This window comes from Triturus cristatus, chromosome 7 (assembly GCF_964204655.1).
Source record: "Triturus cristatus chromosome 7, aTriCri1.1, whole genome shotgun sequence".
In the NCBI taxonomy this organism is placed as follows: domain Eukaryota; kingdom Metazoa; phylum Chordata; class Amphibia; order Caudata; family Salamandridae; genus Triturus; species Triturus cristatus.
Genome location: NC_140590.1, coordinates 616,345,786 through 616,358,200, shown reverse-complemented (window position 1 = coordinate 616,358,200; position 12,415 = coordinate 616,345,786). Strand labels below are relative to the sequence as shown.

At 38.8% G+C, this 12,415-nt stretch overlaps 1 long non-coding RNA gene across 1 annotated transcript in view; it reads right to left on the bottom strand.

The window, feature by feature from the left end:
* Positions 1-3,345: 3,345 nt before the first annotated feature.
* LOC146810213 (uncharacterized) overlaps positions 3,346-12,415 on the bottom strand; it is a 294,908-nt gene continuing 285,838 nt past the window's right edge. Inside the window, exon 5 of the long non-coding RNA XR_014966562.1 lies at positions 3,346-6,295. This is a non-coding gene — a long non-coding RNA (uncharacterized LOC146810213). The remainder of the gene's footprint in view (positions 6,296-12,415) is intronic.

Here is a 12,415-nt window from a genome sequence, read left to right as displayed (position 1 = left end):
CATAGAAGTAGGGAAGACATGTGTTGCTCCAGCCTTGTAGAAGCTGTTGCCTTGAGTCTTCTTAGGTCAGAACGATAATAACGGCAATCTTCATCAGATGGAACTTTGCCGCCCTTCTAAAAGAATAGACAATGAATGGTGGTAATAAGAAGACTGAAGGAGTAAAGGAAGAAAGGGATCTAAAGAGGAGAATGAAATTAGGTCAGAAAAACATCCTAACAAACTTGCTCAATAATCTACACTGTTATAATAAGCAAACAAGAACATATCCAGTAGGACAAATATAGTAAACAAGAGTTACTAAAAAGGTAATGCAGGTGCGATTGAATGGATATTCATGAGCTAAATCCATGCTAAAAATAGTAGATGAAATTTTTATGCAACACAAATTCCATATATCAGTGCTGTTTTCCACCATGAGCACCAGAGCTCAAGTAAACGGTTTTTCCTGCTTTGTGCTAAAGAGTCAATTTTCAACTTTTTCATACAGACTAACCAAAGCATGAATGGTTACTTGGTCTTCTCAAATTTATATTTTGAAAGTTCTCACCGGGGACAACTATCAAAATAATGTTCATCTAACTGGAACAAACAAGCACAAGTCAGATTTCTGTGTTTAAAGAACACCAACATGGAAAATATAACATTCATTGTCAAAGAATGGACAGATAGCTCTTTAGTTAGCAAAATGTAAATTGTACTGCTGACACATATACTGCAGAAAGGATCAAAAAGACCAGGATGTGATCTTGGTGTATTCAAAAACTTTTGTAACGACGTTGTGATTTAATTTGTCCTCTCGCCTCCTCCTCCTCCAGTCATTGTTTCCCTTTCACACCTTGATATATCCCAAGAGAAGAAAAGTTAGAAAGAGGAATAGAATGGCCAGCGTCCCTCAAAACAGAATGATCTCAAACAATAAGATCAAAGGAAATCTTGGTGTTGCAAACAGGGGAAAGAGTGTTAGTGCAGGCAGAAGAGCAGGTATGGTGGAATACAAAGGGCTGGAAAGCTGGCTGGAGCAATGGGAACAGAAGCTGTAAGCTGTGATAGTAAGGAAGATGATTGCAGACAACTCTTTCAAGAAGCTTTGAGAGAAGGGATGAAGGCAAATAGGTTGGAAATTAGCAGGAGAGATATATATAACGGACCTCAGTGACATTGGGATAGAGGGGTGAAGGAGGAGACATGTATTTTGGGCATCGTGGAATCAGAAAAGAGGAGCAAGGAGACTAAACAATACATGTATTAGGGAATCTGACTCATCAGATTTATCTATTTTAGAAGTATAACAAAGTGAAATCAAAAGCTGCCACTGCAGGACAGGAGGCAGGAACACAAGTGTATTTTCTTCCTCAAACCAGGGTGAGGTTCGGGTATATCCTATCCTTTATTAAGGATTTACAAAAAAGTACTGTGCCTGTTCGCATACCCATAGGAGGTTGCTGCACTATATTTGGTTTGCAAATTTGGTTTACACATGTACCTCCTGAGCTTAGCTCATAATGCACTCACAAAGAAGAGGCACACATCATGTAATTAAGGTTGCTCGAATACTGCAATATTGTGTCATTTTGTTAACACCAAAAAAAAAAGTCCAGAGAGACTCTAAAACACTTCATCAGTTGGGCAAAGTATTTACAATCGTGGTAATTTAATAGTAATGCACATCATTTCAGATGATGAATTATTAGATGCATCTGCCAAACTAGATTAGCCTTATTGGCACCTATTCAATACGGGCCAGATGTACGACCCTTTTTTGCGGCCGTAACCGGGAGATCCTCCCGTTTGCAGCCACAAAAAAGGGTAATAGCATGTGCAAATGCTATTTTGCGAGTCACTGACTGTCAAAAACGAGGATTTGCGACTATCGCTATTAGTAAGGGGTGTCCCTTCCTAATAGCGGGTCAACATGCTATGTACTGATATTTTGCGGCCGCATTTACGGCCGCAAAACACTCGCTGTTTACCACCTACTTCAAGTAGGGGGTAAACCACTAGCAAAGGGGAAGGGGTCCCCAGCGGACCCCTTCCCCTTTGTGAGTATGTTGGAAAATATTTTTTAAGAGCAGGCAATGGTCCCAGAGAGCACTGCCTGCCCTTAAAAAAATGAAACTGAAAAGTTTCATTTTTCTTTTTTAAATGAATCCTGTTTTCCTTTAAGGAAAACGGGCTACATTTAAAAAAAAAAATGCTTTATCAAAAGTCACAGACATGGTGGTCTGCTGACCCCAGCAGGCCACCATCCCTGTGAATGCCAGCCAATCCTAGAGGGGTCGCAAATTGCGCCTGCCTCATTAGTATTAATGAGTCATGCAATTTGCGACCCCATTAGGAATCGCAAACAGTGTCTGAGACACTGTTGTGCATTCCAATTAGCGAGTCGCAAATGCGACACAATTTATGACTCGCTAATTGGCGGGTCGTACATCTGGCCCCTAGTATGTATGCTATCCACAGTTCAAGAAAAGGCATGTAGAAACCTAGCAACAAAGGACTGGTGTAAAACCAGGGATGTGCAAAGATTTTTTGGGATGGCAAGGTTTTGCAAAGTTCCAAATGTATTCTGTTTGCAAAGTTTTTTTAAATTCTCAATGTAAAGCGAAGCCATTTTCACTCTTAATTAACCCTGCTAAGATAAAAGAAATGCATGCTGATTTTTTCACCACGAGTTTTCTATTTGCAACTTAGATTGTCACAATAGCCATAGTTTGCACATAAATGTGTTAAAGAAAGCTTTACAACCTTTGACTGGTTGTGACGTTTTACAAAGAAATTTGCAAAGGTTGCAAAAAAGTCTTAGGAACTTTACTCAACCCTAAGTATCGTATGCAGTGAACATCACTAGTACATGCATGTAATCGTCTACAAAATATCACAGTATACTAACCTGCAGAATAAGTAATATTATTCAGTGCCATACATTATAATATTTTACATTTACTGAGCAAAAAAACACAGTTTCAAAGTTGTATCTCTAGCAATTGTACACAAAATAATTAAAACACAGTGCTTGGCAAGCTTTTCTTGCAATAAAAAGGAGAAATAACAACAACTGGCTAAAAGTATCATGGCTTAGGACCTTGGAGTGAATGAGTATGGCTATTTATATTTGAGTTGCTTTCTGCATAAGAGCCAAGGATTTATAAGGGTGTCACACCTATTAAAAATAAAACCGCAATAAAAGCACTCATGGCTAAAATAGAGTAAGGTCACACGATCCTACTCTCTTGGACAGTAGTGTGTTTCCTACTTGCTTTTACTGACCATGGCTTTGAATAACCCAACAGCAGTAAGTATGTTATTATAGTTCAAGTTCAAGTTCCAAATGCATTCTCAAAATCGGTATGGAATACTTTTATTTTGAAGAGGCATCATGTAGAAGAACAGGGAATCAATAACAATATATTTGCATAAGAGCACTCAACAAGACTGCACAGCACACGACCAAACCTGAAAATACTAAAGGAAAGAGCTTTGCTCCCATGCTAAAGCAATGTACTGTTCTGTAGCCAATACTGTATTTGTGTTTTATCACAGCATTCTATTGTGTAGACTTCAAGGCTATCTTCTCAGAGTAATTGAGCCAGGCCTACAAATATATTAACCTTAGGTACTTCAATCAATAGTCCAACACAGCTCCATTTATCTTGGAGTGGTTAAATAGTGGAAGAGTAAAGGAAAATGCACCACCATTATTTCAATGTCACACAATTGTGTTGTCTTTCTACATACCATGAGGTAGTCTAGCTAAAGCTGGTTATTGTGAGAGGATTTCTAATTTTTATGTGTGAGCTGGGGTTTTCATCTTCTATCCTATGAATTTTGCAATTTAATACCACTTTTTTGGTTTAGTTCAATGTTGTTTCTGATAAATCAGGTCTAGTGCGTGCTGTAGAAATTCTATATACATGCATACATACATACATTATCACGCTGATGAGCTAATGTTTTTAGCATCAAAATCACATGGGCAATGTTGAAATCTTGAGTAAATGACCATCAACAAATTCTCTAAAACTGATACTTTTCATAACTTGCATAAAGAAACCAAATTCTTATCCAATTCTTCCACAATCAGCACCGCTTATGTACATGTATATTCATGTTTGTTAGCCAAAACAATTCAAACACTAATGCTACTTGAAAGAACCATAAACATTGATGGATGACAGAATCATAGAAACGCATAGAACAATCATTGAACATTGTGTAACATGGAACAGAAAGTAAGAATTGGAAGCGGGTCACCAGTCGCAGTTGTGTGAATTTCAAAAGCAAAGACAAACGACAATAGTATTTATACCTAATACAATACAGAAGTAGTAGTATACATGCGTACAATATTTGAAGGCTTTGATAGGCAGTTATCAATCCCTATCTTCTAGTACCTGGGGATGGCACTTTGCTTGTTTTAAATCACTGTAGTGAGATGAATGCTCTGATGACTGCAAAACAACTGCAGATTTGAAGGATTTTGAGTAGATATCAAATATGAAACAAAAATTAACAAAATAAGCAGAAAAGAATTTTGGAAGAAAAAGCAAAAGTATTGATAGTTTATGAGATGAAAAGATCAAATGGAGCACATTATGGGTTACCATATTTGATTACTCGGATGTGTTTATGGGTGATAAGGTGAATTAATGGAGCAGATTGAACTAAGGTTAAGGTTGCGGTTGTGGTGGTTGGAACAGTGAATAGTGAGGTCACAGTTTCTTAAATTGCATTGGGTTTGGAAGTAGGATGTGGAATCAGTTGAGAGAGAAGAATGTATAATCGGTGTATGTGATTGAGAGTAGACTGTTTATTATGTAATGCAATGTAATAAAGAACACAAACAGCAGCCTGGGAGGGTATTCTGGCGATTAGTATTGTCAGAGAAGAAGGTTTAGAACCTCTGAGATACAGAGGGCCAAAGAGTGAGGGAAAAGTCTGAGAAGTTTCTGTTTAGAGCTATAGACGGAGACTATTCTATAGCTTTGCAGTTAGATAGAGGTGCAGATAGGGTGTGTGCTTGCAAATCATTGTCTGTGAGTGATGGGATAAGTTTGATGAGTAGCTTTCATGGTTTGTGTGTATGTCTGAGATTTTTGCTGGTCTCATTCTTGCCCCATTTACTAATGAGTGTCCCGTTTGGGTTTTCATGGATCAAAGATTAGACAAAATCTGGGTTTGTGGGCATGAGATAGTGGGGAGGAAAGGAACATGCACAGGGGAAAATATGAATCAAAAGCATGTTTCAGGGCATTGCTAAATTGGTTGAATGATATAGTTTGTTGCAAAGGGGTTTAGATGTAGTTTTGAGTGAATCTTGAGAAGGATTCCTTTTAGAAACATTAGCCAAATTTGCATATGGGGAGAGCAGGAGCAATAGAGACCACTATCTGCAAGATAGTATGGAGAAGGCTGGTTGACTGAAGTCTCAATGATAGGTGGAGAATGAGTCAGTGAGTTAGATATTAATACTGACTCCAATACAAATGACCACTTTAACATTTGCTTTTGATCCCACAAAACAAATTAGAAAGAACTCATAGCAAACATATTTACCAATTACAGTGATTGCCTTCTTCCAGTTTCGATTTCACCAGTTTCTTGCTGCTTACCTTTCAGATGTTTCTGTCCAACCTGTTGAATATTGCAAGAACAATAAGGATTTTTAGGGGCATTATGACTGGGTCAGTAAAACACAGCTGCCCCTGAAAGTCCCTCATTTTTCTTGCTGTCTTTGGTTCCTCTTCAGCAGTTTTGTCTTGGACTCAGGAGTGATGAATCATATTTAAAACCCATATGGTCATTTTTGTAAGAGGCAAACAATGAGGCATCGCAGTGCAACAGTGGCACACCAAAATAGACTTCCAATTTAACATGCAACTGACCACCCAATAGGAGACGAAGCTAACACCACATTTTAAACCAAATAATTATTTCAATAGTAAAAAAGTGCTAAATAATAGAAGAATCCATGGTTTAACATTCATCCCAAACCAATCTGTAGCTTCTAAATGAGACATAATAGTACAGTCAGTTACATTCGCTCTTCATCTCACCCAGAACACCCCACAGATGATTATACTAATTCATGTGTTCAATTGCTCTGATACATGTTCCAAACTAAACTTCATTACTGGACAGAATACTCTTTAAATAAAGGTGAGAATAAAGTGTATAAGATCACAAAAAACTCAAAGGACAGAAACACAGACAACAGTGGCACTCCTCTAGGCTTTCATTTGCATGCGCCGACTGTAGATCACGTTGTAGGGACACACGGAGTTGACTGGTGCTCCTGTAATAAAAGGATTCTTGTATAAGATACAGAGCCACATTCAACTTTTCTCACAATTTATAGCATCCTCAGTTCATCCTATTAGTGTTCAGCTTCAATCAGTCCCTTTTCTGGAGGCTACATTACAGCCCCAGAGAATCCACGCAATATATCACGATTCAGTTACCTTCTGAATGAGGCTGAGGTCTGTAAGTCACCAGTGCATGGGCTGCTTGTGTTAATGTTGACTCTGTGTAGTGCCATTCATGTGTAGGTCAAAAAAAGGGACAGTTAAACAACACGCAGTCGTGTATGTATTTGTCTCACTCACAATTTTGTTGGCTATCTTTTGAGATCATATATATTCTTCTACGAGGATCTCTACTATAAATAGTGATGAGTCTACCTCTAGAGAGGAAACAGGTTTTTACATTTAACAATATGTTATTTAAAAATTTAAAAAAATTAAAGGAAAGAGTTAAGAAGGTGGCACTTGTTTCATTTTCTTGGATTGTATCCGATTGCACAGAATAACTTCGAAAGGGGAAATTCGGGACTTTTAGGAACAAGAAAGAAGTGATATAATAATGTGTTGAACTCTGCCTGGCTATGCAACTTCTTGCGAAATGGACAAGCATAGTGCATACTGCCTGTTGCGAATACTTACATGCAATAATTGGCAAGCTCCTGAAAAGAGGGAGTTCATAGCTGTGTAAAGTTGAGTAAGGTGAAGGATTGGTTTCAGCATTCAGAATTCAAACAGAGGAACTGGGAGAGGGTGCTCGGGGAAGAGGGGTGATTTCTATATCCGTTAATCCATTTTGTGAAGATTGTCTTATTGTTATGAAACAGTCAGAACTGTAATGTTTCATGTCAGGCAGTGGAACATATTTTCTCTGTCCCTTTTGATCCAGTTTTTAGAGAGCCAAACAGTGAATAATTTTAGATGTGAGCGCTACATTGTGAAGTACCCTTTCAGGGATGTCACACTTATGTCTTTAATGTTATGTCCCAGACGGGGAAAATCCACTCAGTGGTTGTGTGGTGCTTCCAATGAACGGTGAGTATTGGTTGCTTGTCCCAGTCTCAGTCCTATTTCCCCTATGTATGAAATCTCAGGGGGTCAGTTTGAGCATACATGATGTTGAAAGAAGTCCAGGTGGGAGAAACCCGTATTATGAAGTCTTGGGTGATTCATGGTATGTAGATCTTATCTGCTGTGATGCGCGCACAGCTTTTGCGCCTTTAGTGTGCACTGTGTTCTCGTTTGGTTTGTGCATTTCACAATCTTTTGTCTAAACTGTGGCTGACAGTGGGTCATTGGGGAACAGGCTTGAGTTGTGCAGGGCTTATAGTTGTCGATGGTAGGTGACCACCGAATAGGTGAAGTGTATAATCATCACTTTCTGTTTGTTGTGTCCAAAAGTTTTTTTCAAGGTATTCAGTTGCACTGCCTTTCTTGGTTCTGTCTGCTGTGCCAGAGAATATCGTTTGTAACATATTCATTGACCAAAAATAGGGGCATAATTACAAGGAGTTAACGCCACCTAAACGCCACCCAAACGTCATTTATAAGGTGGCGTTAAGCCACTTGATGCCCCCTTGTAAATAATGCCCCAATTCACGCAGCACTTAGCGTGAAAGGGGCGGGCAATGGGTGTTGCAGTGGGTGTTCCGCCGCAACACCTATTGCTTTTGACACTGCCCCATATTTACAAGGTATGGGGCTGCGCCAAAAACAAGACCAGGAAATACCTGGTCTTAAACAGGCGATATGAGGAGGAATGTTTTATTTCTCCTCGTATATGCTCTTTCCACATGTGCTGCATTCTGTAGCACACATGGAGAGAGCATATCCCCTGTTAAGATTGTTTATCTGCAGGAAGGTATTCCTTCCTGCACATAAACAATTGCCCCTGCAGCTCAGGCAGCCTACAAAATGGCACTAGGGTGTCTGCACTGGTGCTGGGCAGCTTTTTTCGCTCCAGCACTGGGGGAAAAACAGGGGTGTGCTGTATTTTTTAAATACGGTGCATCCTTGCATTTTAAAACTTTCAGAGCGCTGCGTTACCAATTTTGGAGGAACACCGCGCTCCGCCAATTTATTGTAAATATGCCATAGTTTGTTTTATGGGTGTAAGTTTCAGTTCTATAGGTAACAACAGTACTGTGAGGGTTCACAAATTATTGATATCTATGACCAGATGTTGTACTCTTCCCGTTTGCAAACCAGGAATGTGCAATTTGTACACTGACTGGTTTGTAAAAGGGAATGCAATTTTTACATTTGTGACCACAAGAGAGTTTGGAACATTTGGCCCCATGTTCCTTGTCTGCGTGCATAATATGCTAAATTGACAGCTTCTTGTTTGGGTAAAGGGGCCAGCACTTTCAAAGAATGAAAAGACACAGAAGGATGTAATTAGAACAATTTCAACAAACAGTATAGTGTAATTGGATTGTTTATTAAAAAAGAATCTGCTTAAACTGAACTATGAATGCGAAAGGAAGAGTGTTTCTAAGAGCCAGCAAAACAAACTAGGAGTCAGTCTAATAAAGGTGCCATCTGTTAATGTCACCTTCCTCACTGCAATATTTAGTAGTGGTTTTGTGATGCATTCTGAGTATTAAACATGTTTTAAAAACAATACAGTTTCAGACCAGAAAGCTTGAACAAGGATTGTGTGTAGCGCCCAGGAGGCGAAAGCAACATCTGAAACTGGGCATTTGATTAACACTAGAATGGCTGGTACAACACAGAAGAAAGTAGCTTTATAAATATGCAGTGGAAAGACGAAAAGGTTAATGGAGTTCAGATCTCCTCTTGGTGACAGAACCTTAGTCCCGATCCAGAAGAAAGTAAAAAATATACTCAATCATATTAAAAAGAATGAAAATATAACTGCCTCAACTAGGATACAGCGACTGGATCAACCACTACTTCAGCCCATAACAAACACATTTAGTAAAATGTGTGTTTGCATCCATGTTTTGATGGGCACACACTGCCATGAAACTGCTTGGCATTAGTCTCCTTCAGCATCCGGACCATGTATGGAAAATGGGCATTGGGTGATAGTTGACACATTTATCTACATCCAACTCCTCTACTGGAACTAACAGCTGTACTGCTATTTGCTTATTTTTAGGTGTACTAAGTAAAGTTCAGTTTAGTTTAAAAAAATTGTAGAGTCTTAGAATTCTGAATCTGGCATGAAAGAGCTAATCCGCTTTTACAGGACCCATATCCTACATCTGCCCAAAAATGTATCAAAGTGTTGAAACAGTTTTCTTACACAGTACACTTGCACCGGTGCAAGACATTCTGGAATGGATTTGGTTACAGGAGCTAAGTGAGTGACAGCGCAACCTAACACTACTAGAACAGTCTGGCTCAAAGAATAATCAGCTACAGCTGCTCCAAATGAATGAAATGTAACATTATTACATACAGATATCTCAAGCCACATCGGGATTCTGCGCCCAAACACACAAGGAAGCTGAAGGATGAGTTTCTTCAGGAGGCCACCAAGCTCTCTGGTGCCTAGCATTAACCCTTGAATGTACAGTAGGGGATATTTATTTCCCTATAACAGAGGATCAGATGTGAATCTCCCACACATCCAATTAAGGGCCTCTATGTGAGTTGCCTAATAAAAGGGTGTGGTAACAGTGCATCTGGAATTACCAATAGATGGGGTACTGTAATTACAGAACTATTATGTGTTTGTGCCCTTGGAATGAGGAACAACCACTTCACTGATTTCTGCAGCTTTCCCTTTACTTAGAAATGTGAGGGGGCAAATATATAATGTGTGGCTTTCCTGCTGAACTTAATAATCCAAAAACTCCAATTTACAGTCGCAACTTGTTATGCAGGGCTTAAGTAGTTGGTTTCTTGCTTCTTCTGAGCAAAACAGTCCTCTGGTTGTAATAATGAAGAGTAAACTTGGAATCAAAACTATAAAAAAAAAAAAATCTAAGATGCAGTTTAGAATGTGTCACTATCAAAGCAGTGTCTGTAATTTGTAATGTATGGTAATAAACACATAGATTTCTGTTGTTCTCTGGTAAATCCCAGCACCAGTATCATAAACAAATTTACTTGACCATGCATCCATAAACGCACCCCATACATTGTGGACGCATTTTAAAATCTATATTTTGTGCAATAAACAATAGTGAGTATTAATAATTTTTATGCTGGATCTAATGCGCAAATGTTGAATGAATATGATAAGAGTTGAAACGAGTCTTAATGCGCTATTGAAGTGTGTTAATTAAATCAGTTGTACCACATTTACGCAAAATCTCAATCTTGGATAAAATGGGCGGTGATTCTGTCATTCACTTCTGTATTCCATCTCTCCCACCATGTCTCCTAGCACATCTTCGCTCTTCATAAGCTCAGTGAAACAAAGACAGCTGGTGTAATGTTCTTTTCACTGTTATGAATACAAGGCTTTCAAAGAAACCTTTAGTGTTGCTGATACGTTGCAACATCCAAGGTCTTTCTGCTTTAGTTCTATTGGGTAAACAAGTTGTATTCATTGTGTGAACTGATATTTTCTCAATGTTTCATATTTTGTTTGAACATCTCCAGATGGCAGCGCACGGAGGATGTTGTATGCTTTTTTAAAGTGGGATATTGCTAACTTATTAAAGTAGTGATATTATTCCTTTTTTTTTGCAAAAAAATTGTAACATATGACAATTCTATGATGAATGTCAGGTTCTAGATAATTTGTTAAGTAAGAATTGTGTATAAGACCCTGTTGATTTTGGGAGTGAGACAGAAGATTTGGAACTTTCCTAGATGTTAATACGGATGCCATCTGACTCTTTTATGATTTTACTATTTATTTTGGACTTAAGAATGAGTCTTGGTTTTTTGACTATTCTATAATAACTCTGCATTAGAGCCTATATGGAATTAATTCTGTTCCAGTTGATTTTGAGAATTTTTTTATAACAAAACTCTTCAGCTTTTTCTTCTTATCTGGAACTCAATGTTTGAGTGGTCCCATGCAATTATTTTGATACACTGCCAAACTGATGTAGGGGAGGGTGCCTTTTTGAGCAATTATTTCTAATGGAAGAACAGAGTGAGTTACATTTTGGGGTTTCTGAGATCTGGGGTGTCGTGGAATATTGGGGTATGTTTTTTGCTTCCAAAGCATGATTAACACCCAATGCATCACACACAGCACTCTTGTCTATTAGTAAAAAAGAAGGCAACCAAAGCAAAGCAAAATACAGTCCTTGACCTTGATGTAAACATTCAATTAATTTAAAATGAAAGGAATATTTCTAGAGGCACCTTAACATATGCTGTGAAAGGGGCAGAATGCCACTAAAATAACCCATGGCATTACACAGAGCAATAGCTCGTGGAAATGCAAGGATACCTGGCACATCTACCTCAACGGTGAAGTAATAATAAAGAGAAATGCATATCAATGGAGGAATCTCAAACTACAGAAACACTGGACAACCTCAATGGGGTATAGCCTAATAATGAACTACAACAAGAGCATTCTGTTGCACGATACACACAACATAAGATCCACAAATAGATCACAGGGAGCCATGGTCTATTACAATACAATCACTATGTGCATTCAGATATTATACCTCAGATTCCATCACTAAGGCACACTTGGAATCTCTCTGCCACTCAAATGCAAGCTGCATGGCTATCAGGAGAGTTGCACAATCAATCAAATCCTATTTGGTACACCAAGTGTCCCAGGTTGGGTTGAGGTATGTGTGGCATGTGGCAGTGAGCAATTTACAGTCTGGACAGATTTTGGCCTTTCCACCTCCATTGATGTATGTCATACCATACATCCTTTCATCTGAGTTGTCTTTTACTCTGTGTGCTTCTGTACATTGGGCACACATGGCAATCCAAGAGGTTTTTTACCAGAGAACTGTCTGAAATATATGTCAGCATGATCTGGGCATTAGCCATAGCTTATCTTGGGCAGTGAGCCTATATGGCCATCTCGTTACCCTGTGCCAGCTTGGACCACTCATATTATGTGTTCCTTTGTGAGACTTGATGCAGAAACCTCTTTCTATTCCGTCATGCCGTCTGTGTGTGTGGTGTTGTTCTGGTGAATTGTCGCTGTTTCTATT